The following is an 18,824-nucleotide window of genomic DNA, read 5'->3' as shown; positions in this document are numbered from 1 at the left end:
GGGTGGTATACAGAAGATAGCCCTATTTGGTAAAAGACCAAGTCCAGGGGCCTCCCGAGTGGCGCAGTGGTCTAAGGCAGTGCTAGCTGTGCCACTAGAGATTCTGTGTTCGAGTCCAGGCTCTGTCACGACCGGGAGACCCATGGGGCGGCGCACAATTGGCCCAGCATCGTTCGGGTTAGGGGAGGGTTTGGCAGGCAGGGATGTCCTTGTCCCATCGCGCACTAGCGACTCCTGTGGCAGGCCGGGCGCAATACACGCTAACACGGTCGCCAGGTGTACTGTGTTTCCTCCGACACATTGGTGCGGCTGGCTTCCGGGTTAAGTGGGCATTGTGTCAAGAAGCAGTGGGGCTTGGCGGGGTTGTGTTTCGGAGGATGCACGGCTCTTGACCTTCGCCTCTCCCGAGTCCGCATGGGAGTTGCAGCGATGAGACAAGACTGTAACTACCAATTGGAGACCATGAAATTGGGGAGAAAAAATAATATATTACAATAAATAAAAAGACAATAAATAAAAAGACAAAGTCCATATTATGCTAAGAACAGCTCAAATAAGCAATGCGAAATGACAGGCCATCATTATTTTAAGACATGAAAGTCCAATCCAGAAAATTTCAAGAACTTTCAAAGTTTCTTCAAGTGCAGTCACAAAAACCATCAAGCGCTATAATGAAACTGGCTCTCATGAGGACCGCCACAGGAAAGGAAGACCTAGAGTTACCACTGCTACAGAGCTGCCACTGCTACAGGATAAGTTCATTGGAGTTACCAGCCTCAGAAATTGCAGACCAAATAAATGATTGACATAGTTCAAGTAACAGACACATCTCAACATCAACAGTTCAGAGGAGACTGTGTGAATCAGGCCTTCATGGTTGAAATGCTGCATAGAAACCACTACTAAAGGACACAAATAATAAGAAGAGACATACTTGAGGCAAGAAACACGAGCAATGGACGTTAGACCAGGGGAAATCTGTCCTTTGGTCTGATGAGTCCAAATTTGAGAATTTTGTTGCAACCACAGTGTCTTTGTGAAATGCAGAGTAGGTGAACGGAGGATCTCCGCATGTGTGGTTCCTGCCGTGAAGTATGGAGGAGGTGGTGTGGGGATGCTTTGCTGGTGACACTGTCTGGGATTTAATTAGAATTCAAGGCACACTTAACCAGCATGGCTACCAAAACATTCTGCAGCGACACGCCATCTGGGAGAGAGGGTTTTGACCTTTTGCTTTGTGCATCTGCTTGTGGAGAATGAAAGCATTTACTGTAACAATGTCCACAAAGTGGTAAAAAAAAGTCTTATACTGGTGGAGGACCTGGTAGTAGCCTATCAGAGCATCAAAAAAAAACATGCTGGCATTGTAGTCCTTTACAGAAACGGGGACATTCTTCCTCACCCATGCCCCATTGGCATTGTAGTCCTTCACAGAAACGGGGACATTCTTCCTCACCCATGCCCCATTGGCATTGTAGTCCTTCACAGAAACGGGGACATTCTTCCTCACCCATGCCCCATTGGCATTGTAGTCCTTCACAGAAACGGGGACATTCTTCCTCACCCATGCCCCATTGTTATTTTCACCCTCCTTGAGACATGGTTGTTATTGAATGCCTCATGCTGTGTGGTGAGCATGGTTACTTCCCTTCCATTTCACAAAAAGTTAGTCCATGTCATGATAAAGGGGCTTGACTCTTGCAAGACAATCATAGCCTGCAGTCTCCTTCTTCTGGTCATTCTCCTGATCCTTTTGTGGGTCACTTCTGTGAAGAGTACGGTTGATGGCAAAGAATTGGTTTTCACTCATGATGGAGGTGGGGAACTCGAACCGATAGATTGGGGACTTGCTCCAGTTGTCAACTAGTCTTGATACCTTTACCAGTCCCATGTAAATCACCAAGGAAATGTAGTTGAGCATGTCACCCATGGTTTCCAGGACATCTTCCTTCCCCCCTGCTGCTTCTTGTCCCCATACTTGTTGGTATTACTAATTAGTGTTCCCAGTACAGAAGTGGTAAAGTAGAGCTGAAACAGCTGTAAGGGGGTGTATGTTTCATCACTAACCAACTGTGGGCCTTCAGGTCGTTTGGGTTTAAACTTAAAATTGTTCTGGCTCCTCATCATCTTCAAGGACCGTATGCCCCCTGACTCAGTTTCATCTCCCTCTGTTGTGCTGCTTCCTCTGCCTCTCCCCTGTTGAGGCCTAGATCTCCCCCCTGGGGCCCGCACCTCCAGATTCATCTGCAGAGAGGGTAGTGGTGCCAGGACCTGCAGTGGGGGTAGTTGAAGAGGAGCGGGGCCTTTGTTGGATGGTAGATGTAGAACCATCAGATCCTCCTCTCCACCCTCTCCGAGCTGGGCATCTCCGGCGCGGCTCACGCTTGGATTGCGTCCTACCTGACAGGTCGCTCCTACCAGGTGGCGTGGCGAGAATCTGTCTCCGCACCACGTGCTCTCACCACTGGTGTCCCCCAGGGCTCTGTTCTAGGCCCTCTCCTATTCTCGCTATACACCAAGTCACTTGGCTCTGTCATATCCTCACATGGTCTCTCCTATCATTGCTATGCAGACGACACACAATTAATCTTCTCCTTTCCCCCCTCTGATAACCAGGTGGCGAATCGCATCTCTGCATGTCTGGCAGACATATCAGTGTGGATGACGGATCACCACCTCAAGCTGAACCTCGGCAAGACGGAGCTGCTCTTCCTCCCGGGGAAGGACTGCCCGTTCCATGATCTCGCCATCACGGTTGACAACTCCATTGTGTCCTCCTCCCAGAGTGCTAAGAACCTTGGCGTGATCCTGGACAACACCCTGTCGTTCTCAACCAACATCAAGGCGGTGACCCGTTCCTGTAGGTTCATGCTCTACAACATTCGCAGAGTACGACCCTGCCTCACACAGGAAGCGGCGCAGGTCCTAATCCAGGCACTTGTCATCTCCCGTCTGGATTACTGCAACTCGCTGTTGGCTGGGCTCCCTGCCTGTGCCATTAAACCCCTACAACTCATCCAGAACGCCGCAGCCCGTCTGGTGTTCAACCTTCCCAAGTTCTCTCACGTCACCCCGCTCCTCCGCTCTCTCCACTGGCTTCCAGTTGAAGCTCGCATCCGCTACAAGACCATGGTGCTTGCCTACGGAGCTGTGAGGGGAACGGCACCTCCGTACCTTCAGGCTCTGATCAGGCCCTACACCCAAACAAGGGCACTGCGTTCATCCACCTCTGGCCTGCTCGCCTCCCTACCTCTGAGGAAGTACAGTTCCCGCTCAGCCCAGTCAAAACTGTTCGCTGCTCTGGCACCCCAATGGTGGAACAAACTCCCTCACGACGCCAGGTCAGCGGAGTCAATCACCACCTTCCGGAGACACCTGAAACCCCACCTCTTCAAGGAATACCTAGGATAGGATAAAGTAATCCTTCTAACCCCCCCCCCCCCCCCCCTTAAAGAGTTAGATGCACTATTGTAAAGTGGCTGTTCCACTGGATATCATAAGGTGAATGCACCAATTTGTAAGTCGCTCTGGATAAGAGCGTCTGCTAAATGACTTAAATGTAAATGTAAATGTAAGAGGTGATTGACATAGCAGTCAGGGGTGAAGACCTTGACCGGCGGGGGGGGGGGGGGGGGGGGGGGGGGGGGGGGGGAGGGGGGGCGGCTCCCAAACATCATCATTCAAATCCTCTGCATCCTCCTCCTGAATAAAATAAAAGGATATATTGTTGTAAGACACAGAATTAAAGTTGACTAAATTTACAAAACGACATTACTGTAAAGTAAAAACACCAAGCCTAAACTATATCTGTACAGTGACTCACACAGGTGTGAAGCACACACACAATGCAAACAGTAACACTTTGGAGACAAAGGCAGAGGTGGGAATCACAAATAAACAGTGGTCATGAGAGTTTAGTGGCCTCTCCAAAGTTACAAGGATGAAACTTAGAACAGTTAACTAATATGAAACAGACAATAACTACTTTGATATTATTTAACATTGAAATGACTTGTTACATAGGCCTAATGTAAACTAAAAGTACAAAAAGCAGACAACTTATAAAAAACGAAATACATATATTAAATTAGCAATATAAAGTCATGAAAATAATGTACTTACAGATCTAAAAGTGGATCCAATCCTTCTAGAATGCAATCTTCATCGGCTGAGTCGAAATCCTTGTCCAAATTGCACCCCTGATCCAAGTCCAACTATTTTATTTAAAGCTTCTATGTCGGTATACTTATTCATAGCTGCCTCCTTTTTAGGTTCCTGTTAGATATTTGTAGTTTTTATCCCCTTGAGAAGCCAGCCTTAATGCTAAAGCGATTAAATCGGTTTACAATGTAATGTAGTGTGCTCGGTGTGTCTCGTCTCTGAGCCAGGTAGCAATAGTTTACATTACGCCTAAAAGGTTCTAGGCCTTGCTTTTCACACCCACGTCAACTGCATATACCTCAAAATTGTATCTCATTGGCTACAAGACTGTGTAATGGATGCCTACAGCGCAGGTAACAACATTTCTTTAATGCGCAAAGATAGTCCCTCTTGGACATTCGATGTTGCCATTAAGTCATACATCAGATAACATTGGCAATAGGCCAAATGTGTTCCTACAAACCTAATGATTAATTTGCTAACCCCATGTAGCTATAGCTCAAACAGACCAACTGGAAGCTGCCTTGTAAGACGTTTCCTGTTTGGTGAAAACGCTGTGTAAAATACACATTTTGACTCTTGGGGCTGGTGATAAATAACGTTAGGTCACAGGCAGACAAATAAGATATCCTCATGATCTGTGGAGTCCTGGCTTTTGGTGTGCATCAACGTATTCCGTGTTAATTTTGTTTATGTTTCACAACGCTAACCGAAATGTAGGTTGCAGCCATCTTGAAACGAGATCATCGGCTCGGCCTGCCTTTATAAATGTGTATGCCCATTTATGTAAGTAAGTCACACCAAAGATTTGAAGGCACCGATCAACAGCCAAGATACTCACCTTTCCGCAGACACCCTGCTTTTGCAGATAGGGGCTACCGTTCTCATACCAGACTGAATTAATTAAAAAAATTATCAAATAGGGTCCCCAAATATGGGGACTTAACATTTAAGACTGTTGACATAGCCCCCAAGTCAAGTGTAAATCCACTTTGCGCTAGAGGACAAATTTGTTCATGGATTTGTTGTATACATGTAAATATGTGTACACTGAAGCATTATAAGCCTTGTACCACACAGTGTTAGCTTCAACAACAAGCAAATGCAGCAGTCATCCCCCTGCATCCAGCCCTACTCAGACGTTGACAGGCTAATAACAGTTTTTACTCACATAAAACGCTCTCCTCTATTATTCAGCTGACAGCCCTCTTCCCTTTTCTCTCCCTCCCTCCACTCTCTCTCTCTCCCTCTCTCTCTCCTTCTCTACCAAGGCCTTAAGACTACATATTAAATATAGAGTGGGTTGTTGAATAGAGATGTGCTGCCAGAGAATGGCTTCCTTAAGCAGTGTCTAAAGAATAGAGTGTGTATTAGCTCCAGACACTCAGATCTTTCTCTCTCTACCAGTTGACAGGTTACAGAGCAGGTGTCAGTGAAAAGCAGGTGAAAGCTCTTAGCTCCACCATGAGGTGTCTCTATCGATCGCCTGGGCTGCAGACAATGTGTAGAACAAATACCACCGTATGGGAGTGTGTGTGTTAGATGTGAGATTTCAGTCAGGAAACACACACACTCACTTGCATTGGTATTTGTTCTACACCTCTATTTAATCTGATATGTGCCTGCTCCCTGGGAGCCTGGAACTGACGTTGATAGATACTAACTATGTAGGAATGGATTCAGCTGTGTGTCCTCCACTTCATCACACACACCTGCCCATATTGAGGGGCACCTGGAGTGTGTATGAGCGTGTGTGAGTTTGGCAGGGGACCCACACAAGGTTGTTAAAGAAGTTCACCAAAGATACAGTACAGAGTTAGTTAAAGTGTTAGTGTTAGAGTGTGTGTTTAGTACAGGGCTCCCTCTCTTCTCCCAAAGACCCAACTCTCCTCTTCAGGAATCTCATCCATCTTGGGGCCCTGTCACATAAACTGGCCAACTAGTGGGTGACATTGTCCTTTTAAGCCCATTTACTCAAACTGTACTGCTCTGAGCTGTACCCCATACCCCCTAACCATACCCCAGTAAAGCACACAACCTTATCCTCACCCTCGCTCCCCCCGATTCCTTAACCCATGCCATTTAGCACCTGTTGCTAGGTGACCCTCTCTAAAGCATGGTAGGTTGTGCCTCCTGATTGCCTTTCTGTATTACCCTGCTTCCATACCTCTGGCATTTCCAGAGGGAGACCCCTGATCCCTGCACAGATTCTTCCCACTCAGGTTGCCTGCGAACGAGGGTCAAAGAGTGATGAGAGAGGCTGTTTCTATGAAAAGGGGGAGGAACGGTATGTTTTTCAGAATGGGGGGAGGGGCAAACAGGTCGCCCTCTTTGGTGCTGTATATTACACCCTGTAGGGTGAGTTACCTTCTCCCTCATTGGTGCTGTATTGATACCCCTTTAGGGTGAGTTACCTTCTCCCTATTTGGTGCTGTATGATACCCCTGTAGGGTGAGTTACCCTCCCTCTTTGGTGCTGTATATTACCCCTTTAGGGTGAGTTACCTTCTCCCTCATTGGTGCTGTACAGTGGGGCAAAAAAGTATTTAGTCAGCCACCAATTGTGCAAGTTCTCCCACTTAAAAATATGAGAGAGGCCTGTAATTTTCATCATAGGTACACTTCAACTATGACAGACAAAATGAGAAAATAAAATCCAGAAAATCACATTGTAGGATTTTTAATGAATTTATTTGCAAATTATGGTGGAAAATAAGTATTTGGTCAATAACAAAAGTTTATCTCAATACTTTGTTATATACCCTTTGTTGGCAATGACAGAGGTCAAACGTTTTGGTGGCTGACTAAATACTTTTTTGCCCCACTGTATATAGTTGAAGTCGGAAGTTTACATACACCCTAGCCAAATACATGTAAACTCAGTTCTTCACAATTCCTGACATTTAATCCTAGTAAAAATTCCATGTTTTAGGTCAGCTAGGATCACCACTTTATTTTAAAAATGTGAAATGTCAGAATAATAGCAGAGAGAATGATTTATTTCAGCTTTTATTTTTTTCATCACATTCCCAGTGGGTCAGAAGTTTACATACACTCAATTAGTATTTGGTAGCATTGCCTTTAAATTACTTAACTTGGGTCAAACATTTCAGGTAGCCTTCCACAAGCTTCCCACAATAAGTTGGGTGAATTTTGGCCCATTCCTCCTGACAGAGCTGGTATAACTGAGTCAGATTTGTAGGCCTCCTTGCTCACACATGCTTTTTCAGTTCTGCCAACAAATGTTCAATGGGATTGAGATCAAGGCTTTGTGATGGCCACTCCAATACCTTGACTTTGTTGTCCATAAGCCATTATTCTAACTTTGGAAGTATGCTTGGGGTCATTGTCCATTTGGAAGACCCATTTGCGACCAAGCTTTAACTTCCTGACTGATGTCTTGAGATGTTGCTTCAATATATCCACATAATATTCCATCCTCATGATGCCATCTATTTTGTGATGTCTTCTGAGTAGAATACCTGGCCAGCCTGGCAGCTACGGAGAAGGTTGGGAAAGGAGAGTGCTTTTATTTCCCTCTGTTTAACTTCACACATCCCTCTTTTTCACTGCTCCTTTTTTCTCCTTTTCCAAGCCTAGAATGCTTAATTTGATCACTGTAATGCAGGAAATGTAAAACTTGTAGTGTATTTGAGGTTTAAAAAGGCTTCTGAAGTTCATAATTTCCACTTTGAAATTTCAGACTTGATTGACCCTTACAAAAATGTCCATAATAATTCCCATTTCATGTTGCTGCAAGATTGTTTTCCTGCTGTAGCAAACTGGCTCAAATTAAGATAATACATCCTCTGTAGGGTGATGATCTAGTCTCTCTATACCAAAATCCACTGCCAAGGCAAGCAGTGTAATGCACAAACATGTAGTATTATAACATACTGTAACTCTAAGGCCAGGAGTTTTTTCTCACCATGAAACCTGACCAGGAAAAACTCATGACCTCAAATATAACCACTAACTAGGGCACAAAGCTTTTCCAGGTCAGGTCACATGGTGTGGAAAAACAACCGCCATCACATCAATGCTATATGACAACCCTCCACTTCAGACTGGATGGAAAGAGACTGTCCCGTCTATGCCAATGGCAGTAACTAATGACTGAAGTTACTTTAATGGCATTAAGTAATATGAAAACACAGTTAGGTCCTAAACGCCAAGGACGTATTGGCTATTACATAGAGAGCCTTGCTTAAAGGCAAATAGGGATTGATCTGGCCAATCAACATTGCCTTTACTAAGCAGTTGGCTGTGTGTGTGAGTGAGTGAGTGAGTGAGTGAGTGAGTGAGTGAGTGAGTGAGTGAGTGAGTGAGTGAGTGAGTGAGTGAGTGAGTGAGTGAGTGAGTGAGTGAGTGAGTGAGTGAGTGAGTGAGTGAGTGAGTGAGTGAGTGAGTGAGTGAGTGAGTGAGTGAGTGAGTGAGTGAGTGAGTGAGTGAGTGAGAGTGAGAATGGGGATAGGGAGAACTGGACTCTCATTGTCTTTGAGATTAGCAGAACAGTGCAGTAGAGAGGTTCAACCTCATAATCACACTCTGGTCCCACCGCATAGCTGTGTGTTGTGTGAGGGTTAATGTGTGTGTGTGTGTGAGACAGAGAGTGTATATACATGTATTGACTGTGTGTGTTTGCATGTGTGCGTACACATTTTTGAGTGTGTGTTTGGGTTGGGATGTGTGTGTAACTGGAATAAATCTGTAAAATAGTTAACAGTTCCTGGGTTAGAGGTGGAAAAAGAGTGGTGGAAAAAGTATTCAATTGTCATACTTGAGTAAAAGTAAAGATACCTTAAAACTTTTTCTCAATAGGGGGGCGCTATTTTCACTTTGTAAAAAATCGTGCCCAAATTAAACTGCCTCGTACTCTATTCTTGCTCGTACAATATGCATATTATTATTACTATTGGATAGAAAACACTCTCAAGTTTCTAAAACCGTTTGAATTATATCTGTGAGTAAAACAGAACTCATTTTGCAGCAAACTTCCTGACAGGAAGTGAAAAATCTGAAATCGAGGCTCTGTTCCAGGGCCTTCCTATTAATTTGCCTGAAATCTATGGATATACATGCACTTCATACGCCTTCCACTAGATGTCAACAGGCAGTGAGAGGTGGAATGGGGTGTCTAGCTTGATCTGAGGCCGAACAAGAGCTTTTGGAATGACGTGTCTGGAAATTTCATTGACTTCGAAGGCGCGAGAAGGAACCCCAGATTGCCTTCTGAAAAGCTTTCGGTATACACGTTAGATATCTCCGGCTCTGATTTTATTTGATAGATGTGATAAAAACATCATAAAGTAGTTTTTTTCAACCGAGTTATATCAGTTTATTGAACGTTTATTGCGAGTTTTGGAATTTTCTTTTCTTTGCGTCATGTGAAGTTGGGCACGTTTGCGCCACATGGCTAGCTATGGTTGCTAATTTGACAGGAGAAGAGGACATTCTAAAACCAAACAACGATTATTCTGGACAAAGGACTCCTTGTACAAGATTCTGATGGAAGCTCAGCAAAAGTAGGAACCATTTATGATGTTATTTCGTATTTCTGTGGAAAATGTTTAGTCATATTTTCCGCACTTATTGCGGGCGCTGTCTCGCTATAACGTAAGCTCTATGTCGTACTAAAGTTATTTTAAAAAATCTAACACAGCAGTTGCATTAAGAACTAGTGTATCTTTCATTTGCTGTACAACATGTATTTTTTTGTAAAGTTTATGATGAGTTATTTGATTAGATTAGGTGACTGTCCAAAATATCTCTGGAGAATTTTGTGCATTTTGACTACGTATTCACATTGTAAAACCACGATTTGTACCGCTAAATATGCAAATTTTCGAACAAAACATATATGTATTGTGTAACATGATGTTATAGGACTGTCATCTGATGAAGTTTGTCAAGGTTAGTGAATAATTTTATATCTTTTGCTGTTTTTTGCGATCGCTACCTTTGCGGTGAATGAATGCGGTTGTGTGTTTGGCTATTGTGGTAAGCTAATATAATGCTATATTGTGTTTTCGCTGTAAAACACTTAAAAAATCTGAAATATTAGCTGGATTCACAAGATGTTTATCTTTCATTTGGTGTACACCATGTATTTTTCATAAATCTTTTATGATGAGTATTTAGGTATTTCACGTTGCTCTCTGTAATTATTCCGGCTGCTTTGGTGATATTTTTTATGGTAGCTGCAATGTAAAACTATGATTTATACCTCAAATATGCACATTTTCGAACAAAACATAGATTTATTGTATAACATGTTATAAGACTGTCATCTGATGAAGATGTTTCTTGGTTAGTGACTAATTATATCTCTATTTGGTCGGTTTTGTGATAGCTACCTATGCGGTAAAAAAATGGTGAAAATATGCGGTTGAGTCTTTTGCTATTGTGGTTAGCTAATAGAAATACATATTGTGTTTTCGCTGTAAAACATTTTAAAAATCGGAAATGATGGCTGGATTCACAAGATGTGTATCTTTCATTTGGTGTCTTGGACTTGTGATTTCATGATATTTATATGCTAGTATTTACTTGTGGCGCTATGCTAGGCTATGCTAGTCAGCTTTTTTACGGATGAGGATGCTCCCGGATCCGGGATGGTGACCAAGTAGAAGTTAATAGAAAACGACCCAACTAAAAGTGGAAGTCCCCCAGTAAAATACTACTTGAGTAAAAGTCTAAAAGTATTTGGTTTTAAATATGCTTAAGTATCAAAATTAAATGGAATTGCTCAAATGTACTTAAGTATAAAAAGTAAAAGTACAATTATAAACCATTTCAAATTCCTTATATTAAGCAGTGAGTCCGCCAGATCAGAGGCAGTACGGATCACCAGGGATGTTTTCTTGATAAGTGTGTAAATTTGACAATTTTCCTGTCAAAATGTAATGGGTACTTGTGGGTGTCAGGGGAAATGTATGGAGTAAAAAGTACATACTTTTCTTTAGGAATGTAGTGAAGTAAAAGTTGTCAAAAATATAAATAGTTAAGTACAGATACCCCAAAAAACGACTTAAGTAGTACTTTAAAGTATTTTTCCTTAAAGTACTTTACACTACTGGTTAGCCCTGTAAATCAACAGCACCCCAGAGGCAGGTCCAGTGGCCTTGTCAACACACTGTCCCATCAATACAGTTCTGCACTCACACACACACGCTTGACAAACAAGCACACACACACACACACACACACACACACTGTACATGACCGCACCCTACAAAGTAAAAACTCAGCAGGGAAAGGACCACTGAAGTCAAGGCTGAGAGAGAGCGAGAGCGAGAGAGACACAGATAGAGAGAAAGAGAGAGACACAGCTACATGTGAGTACCCACATTTTTCAGCATGTTTTTACAAAAAGATACGATTTAGAGTTAGATAAACTTGGATTTTTTGGCAGGGACATATACAGGATGCTACCCTCCACAACATAACTTTCACTCCAAATCAAAACTCCAAACCAACAACCTGATTTTGGACGGAATTACGTGGAAGGCTTCCTACTACCTACTAGGATTATTATTTCCAAGCTATACAGCAAATGCTCTGGCAAACAAACAACAGAAACCTGAAAACACCATCCAATCTGGAACTGAGTGAGTAATGTTTAGTCGGAAGCTATTTTTTTTTTTTTCAAAAGCCAAGAAGAAAAATACATTACAATGATATATTTTACTTTATAAAGACTGAATGCTAAGTTAAGGCTACCAAGCTTGCCAGAACAGAACAGAACAGATACAACTTCAATTACCACTGAAGTGTGAAGTGAGAGGTGTCAAGGCCCTTGAGCCAAACAATGGCAGGTGAGTCGCACAGCCCACCCCACCCAAATGCAGAGGCCTTTGAAGCGCCCTCCCGCTGTACCCTGTGTGCTACCTATATCACCCCACTAGAATCCACATACTTTAATGAAGACAGCTTCTCCATCCTGGAAGGGGAAATCAATCATTTCCAGGCCCAGGGTCATGTACTAGTCTGTGGCGACCTAAATGCCAGAACAGGACAAGAATCTGACACCCTCAGCACAAAGAGGGACAAACACCTACCTGGATGTAACAGCATTCCCTCCCCCATATGACCCCCTAGGCCCAACTACGACAACATAACCAACAAAAACAGGTCACAACTCCTGCAGCTCTGTCGGACGCTGGGTATGTACATAGTCAATGGTAGGCTTCGAGTGGACTCCTATGGTAGGTATACATATAGCTAATCTCTTGGCAGTAGTACTGTAGACTACTTTATCACTGACCTCAACCCAGAGTCTCTCAGAGCGTTCACAGTCAGATCACAGCAAAATCACAGTCTACTTGAACAGAGCCCACAAAATGACGTGGAAACTGAGATGCACTTCCTAACCTCCTGCCAAATGTATGACCATATTAGAGACACATATTTCCCTCAGATTACACAAATCCACCAAGATTTTGAAAACAAACCCAATTTTGATAACCTCCCATATCTACTGGGTGAAATACCACAGTGTGCTATCACAGCAGCAAGATTTGTGACCTGTTGCCACAAGAAAAGGGCAACCACTGAAGAACAAACACCAATGTAAATACAACCTATATTTATGTTTATCTAATTTCCTTTTTGTACTTTAACTATTTGCACATTGTTACAACACTGTATATAGTCATAATATGACATTTAAAATATCTTTATTATTTTGGAACTTCTGTGAGTGTAATGTTTACTGTTCATTTTTTGTTGTTTATTTCACTTTTGTTTATTGTCTATTTGACTTGCTTTGGCAATGTTAACATATGTTTCCCATGCCAATAAAGCCCTTAAATTGAATTGATAGAGAGACAGCAAGAGCGAGTGAGAGAGAGAGACGGAGAGGATGAGAGAGACAGAGAGACAAATAGCCATAATATTATATTTAAAATGTCTCTATTGCTTTGGAGCTTTTGTGAGTGTAATGTTTACTGTTCATTTTATATTGCCTATTTCACTTTTGTTTATCTATTTCACCTGCTTTGGCAATGTAAACATTTGAGAGAGGGATAAAGGGAGAGAAGGCAAGACAGAACAAGAGAGAGAGATAGAGAGGGAGAGAGTGACAAAGATAAACCAAGAACAAGACCTGGAATGGTTGCCCAGTGAAGTAGATGCAATATTCAATTTCTCAGATGTTTTCCAAATACAGGACGCCCAAGCCTTTTGTTAGCCCTCCCTCCCTTCCTCCCAGCATATGATGCCAGTCCAGGTCTCCAGAGTGTTGCCCTGTTAGTATTAGCAGACAGCTGCTGGCTTTTTCAGCCAGAAGGTACTACAACTCACCCAGACACACAGTCAGTCCTGCCTGGCCATCTACACTAGAGGCTTGATGTACTTGGTTGTTCAGATGTAAACACTGAATTAGAGAGGTGCGCGTGTGTGAGCATGTGCGTGACACATGCATACGTGTGTGTGTGTGTGTGTGTGTGTGTGTGTCTGGTTGTGTGTGTGTGTGTGTGTGTGTGTGTAAGTGCGTCTTTGTCACTCACAGGTCTTGACTGCCCCCGTTCCAGACCCTTGACACCCGTCCTCATCGTCGCAGTCTCCACTACCGTCCTCTGTGTCTTCGCTACCCAGCTCCCCCCAGGACTCTCTCTGGCCCAGCCCCGGCAGCATGTCCTGGATCTCCTGGTGGAGAGAGACACATAACATACATAGAGGTATGATGAATAAACACCCACTTATTGCAATGCAAATAGTTTGGGTTGCCATTTGATTAGCTGTTCAGGAGTCTTATTGCTTGGCGCTCCAGTACCGCTTGCCGTGCGGTAGCAGTCTATGACTAGGGCGGCTGGAGTACATTTTTAGGGCCTTCCTCTGACACCACCTGGTATAAAGGTCCTGGATGGCAGTACTGGCCCCGGTGATGTACTGGGCCGTACGCACTACCCTCTGTAGTGCCTTGCGGTCGGAGAAAGAGCGGTTGCATACCAGGCAGTGATGCAACCGGCAGGATGCTCTCGATGGTGCAACTGTAGAACCTTTTGAGGATCTAAGGACCCATGCCAAATATTTTCAGTCTCCTGAGGGGGAATAGGCTTTGCTGTGCCCTCTTCACGACTGTCTCGGTGTGCTTGGACCATGTTAGTTTGTTGAGGATGTGGACGCGAAGGAACTTGAAGCTCTCAAACTGCTCCACTACAGCCCCCTCGATGAGAATTGGGGCGTGCTCGGTCCTCCTTTTCCTGTAGTCCACAATCATCTACTTTGTCTTGATCACGTTGAGGGAGAGGTTGTTGTTCTGGTACCACACGGTCAGGTCTCTGACCTCCTCCCTATAGGCTGTCTCATCGTTGTCGGTGATCAGGCCTACCACTGTTGTGTCATCAGCAAACGGTGATGGTGTTAGAGTCGTACTTGGCCGTGCAGTCATGAGTGAACAGCCACATCATAACCCAATGGGAGTAAATCAGTCAGAAGCATTAGAGCGATAGCATATTAGCTCTGGTTCCTTTCGCCCCCACAGTGTAACCCTTCACTCCCCAGTGTGTGACAGCGTCAGCGGGCCAAGGTGCTGCTAGCGACAGCCCTCTGCTCTGGAGGACGCAGAGGGTCTTCAAATCGACCGTGTGTGTGTGGCCCTTAGGTTAATTTCCCTGACACATCATGGCAGATGTCAACAAGCGCCCGCGAGGTGAAGCACAACGATTGGCGTGTGTGTGTGTGTGGGGGGGGGAGGGGGGCGGGGGGGGGGGGTTATAAAAAGAAAAATAGGCTGAAGATGAGAAAATCAAATAAAAATGTATTTGTCACATGCGCCGAATACAACAAGTGTAGACCTTACCGTGAAAATGCTTACTTACAAGCCCAATCTCTCTGGGATAGGCGGGACGCTACCATCCCACTTGGCCAAAAGCCAGTGAAAATGCAGAGCGCCAAATTCAAATAAATGACTATAAAAATCTAACTTTCATTAAATCACACATGCAAGATACCAAATTAAAGCTACACTTGTTGTGAATCCAGCCAACATGTCAGAATTCAAATAGGCTTTTCGGCAAAAGCAAACGATGCTATTATCTGAGGATAGCACCATAGTAAACAAAGAGAGAAGCATATTTCAACCCTGCAGGCGCGACACAAAACGCAGAAATAAAAATATAATTCATGCCTTACCTTTGACGAGCTTCTGTTTTTGGCACTCCAATATGTCCCATAAACATCAGAAATGGTCCTTTTGTTCAATTAATTCCGTCGATATATATCCAAAATGTCAATTTATTTGGCGCGTTTGATCCAGAAAAACACCGGTTCCAACTTGTGCAACGTGACTACAAAATATCTCAAAAGTTACCTGTAAACTTTGCCAAAACATTTCAAACTACTTTTGGAATACAACTTTAGGTATTTTTTAACGTAAATAATCGATAAAATTGAAGACGGGATGATCTGTGTTCAATACAGGAGAAAAACAAACTGTAGCTAGCTTTCTGGTCACGCGCCTCTATCTAACAGTACACTTCAAGTTACCCTCGTTCTGGATGGCCGTACTTCTTCATTACACAAAGGAAAAACCTCAACCAATTTCTAAAGACTGTTAACATCCAGTGGAAGCGGTAGGAACTGCAAGAAGGTCCCTTAGAAATCTGGATTCCCAATGAAAACATTTGAAAAGAGAGTGACCTCAAAAAAATTAAATCTGAATGGTTTGTCCTCGGGGTTTCGCCTGCTAAATAAGTTCTGTTATACTCACAGACATGATTCAAACAGTTTTAGAAACTTCAGAGTGTTTTCTATCCAAATATACTAATAATGTGCATATCTTATCTTATGGGGATGAGTAGCTGGCAGTTGAATTTGGGTATGCTTTTCATCCAAACGTGAAAATGCTGCCCCTTATCCTAGAGAAGTTTTAACCAACAGTGCAGTTCAAGAAAAGTTGAGAAAATATTTACCAAATAAACTAAAAAGAAAAAAATTAAATAACACAATAACATAACAATAGCGAGGCTATATACAGGGGGTACCGTTACCGAGTCAGTGACCGGGGGTACAAGTTAGATGAGGTCATTTGTACATGTAGGTGGGGGTGAAGTGACTATACATAGATAATAAACAGCGAGTAGCAGCAGTGTACAAAAGGGAGGGGGTGGGGGGGGGTCAATATAATAGTAAGGAGGCCATTTGATTAATTGTTCAGCAGTCTTATGGCTTGGTGGTAGAAGCTGTTAAGGAGCCTTTTGGTCCTAGACTTGGCTCTCCGGTACCGCTTGCCATGAAGTAGCACAGAAAACAGTCTATGACTTGGGTGACGGGAGTCTCTGACAATTTTATGGTCTTTCCTCTGACACCGCCTATTATATAGGTCCTGGATGGCAGGAAGCTTGGCCCCAGTGATGTACTGGGCCATCCGCACCACCCTCTGTAGCGCCTTGTGGTCGGATGCCAAGCAGTTACCATACCAAGCGGCGATACAGACAGATGCTCTCAATGGTGCAGCTGTAGAACTTTTTGAGGAACTGAGGGCCCATGACAAATCTTTTCAATCTCCTGATGGGAAAGAGGCGTTGTCGTTCCTTATTTTCGACAGTGCCAGGTCACTTACCTCCTTCCTATAGGCTATCTCATCGTCATCGGTGATCAGGCCTACCACAGTTGTGTCATCAGCAAATGTAATGATGGTGTTGGTGTCGTGCGCGGCCACGTAGTTGTGGGTGAACAGGGAGTACAGGAGGGGACTGAGCACGCACCCTGAGGGTCAGCGTGAGGGATGTGTTGTTGCCTATCCTCAGCACCTGGAGCCGGCCCATCAGGATCCAGTTGCAGAGGGAGGGGTTTAGTCTTTGGGTCCTGAGCTTGGTAATGAGCGTGGAGGGCACTATGGTTTTGAACGCTGAGCTGTAGACAATGAACAGCATTCTCACATAGGTGTTCCTCTTATCCAGGTGTGGAGTGTAATAGAGATAGCGTCATCTGTGGATCTGTTGGGGCGGTATGCGAATTGGAGTGGGTCCAGGGTGTCTGGGATGATGGTGTTGATGTGAGCTATGACCAGCCTTTCAAAGCACTTCATGGCTACAGGCATGAGTGCTACGGGTTGGTAGTCATTTAGGCAGGTTACCTTAGTGTTCTTGGGCACAGGGGCTATGGTGGTCTGCTTGAAACATGTTGGTATTACAGACTCAGACAGAGAGGTTGAAAATGTCAGTGAAGACACTTGGCAGTTGGTCAGCGCATGCTCGGAGTACACATCCTGGTAATCCGTCTGGCCTTGCGGCCTTGTGAATGTTAACCTGTTTAAAAGTCTTCCTCACATCGTGCATGGAGAGCGAGATCACAGTCGTCCGAGAATAGCTGGTGCTCTCATGCATGGCTCTGTGTTGCTTGCCTCGACGTGAGCATAGAAGATATTTAGCTGGTAGGATCGCGTCACTTAGCAGCTCGCTGCTGGGATTCCCTTCGTAATCTGTGATAGTTTACAACCCCTGCCACATCCGACGAGTGTCAGAGCCCACATAGTAGGATTCAATCTTAGTCCTGTATTGACGCTTTGCATGTTTGTTGGCTCGTCGGAGCAGGATTTCTTATAAGCGTCCGGATTAGCGTCCTGCTCCTTGAAAGAGGCAGCTCTAGCCTTATACTATAGCTCAGTGCGGATGTTGCCTGTAATCAATGGCTTCTAGTTGGGATATGTACGTATGGTCACTGTGGGGACGAGGTTGTCGATGCACTTATTAATGAAGCCGGTGACTGATGTGGTAAACTCCTGAATGTTATCGGATGAATCCCGGGAACATATTCCAGCCTGTGCACAACACTTTTCAGCCTAAAGGGTGTTTGAGTGTGTGTGTGTGTTATAACACTGTCCGGCCCAGTCGTCTTTAAAGCCCCTTTAACTAACAAGAAAATTGATTAAATTAATTAAACGCCATCGCTGTGGCAACGACTCGTTAACTGGCGGCTTTCCTAAGCGGTTTGTGTGTGTTTGTTTATTGTTATTGTATGCCTGGTTGTTTATTACCTTTACAATCTCAATGGAGCAGTAGTGGTTTGAAAAGCAAATTGCTGTAACGTTTATTGTGATGTAGCAGCTATGTGGAGGCAAGGCCGGGCTGGCTGTGTGTGTGAGAAATACTCTAGATAAACTATTTCAATAATGGGATTCTATATTATAGTATTGACTGGATAGGCCTCCCTCTGCCTGCCTATCTGGCCTGTTCTGAGGAGGGAATGTGTATGTACTAGAAGGTAGAAGTTGATGCCCATGACATCAGTTTGCTGCCCACAATGCACAGTTTGATGCCAACTAGTCCCCAGACTTCCTCAGACTTTATAGGGCCAGAAGTTTTACCTGACCACGTGATCTGACTGGGCAACCTCCAGTCCCTTCTCATGTGGTAATAATTCCACTTCATGTCTGGGTTCCCTGTGGAGCTATGATAGTTGGAGTAAAATAAGAACTGGTGCTCGGCAAAACAAGAACTGGTGCTCGGCAAAACAAGAACTGGTGCTCGGCAAAACAAGAACTGGTGCTCGGCAAAACAAGAACTGGTGCTAGGCAAAACAAGAACTGGTGCTAGGCAAAACAAGAACTGGTGCTAGGCAAAACAAGAACTGGTGCTAGGCGTTGTGGTGCTACGTTCCAAATGACAGGAAACAATTTCCACTCTGGCGATTGATCAATAAAGTTGATTAGATTCACGC

The 18,824-nt window shown here is 44.0% G+C and overlaps 1 pseudogene; it reads right to left on the bottom strand.

The window, feature by feature from the left end:
• Positions 1–18,824, bottom strand: part of LOC120019856 — a 65,047-nt pseudogene that overhangs the window by 9,261 nt on the left and 36,962 nt on the right.

This window comes from Salvelinus namaycush, chromosome 25 (assembly GCF_016432855.1).
Source record: "Salvelinus namaycush isolate Seneca chromosome 25, SaNama_1.0, whole genome shotgun sequence".
NCBI lineage: Eukaryota > Metazoa > Chordata > Actinopteri > Salmoniformes > Salmonidae > Salvelinus > Salvelinus namaycush.
The sequence above is the reverse complement of the archived record's forward strand: the minus strand, read 5'-3'. Positions and strand labels throughout refer to the sequence as shown.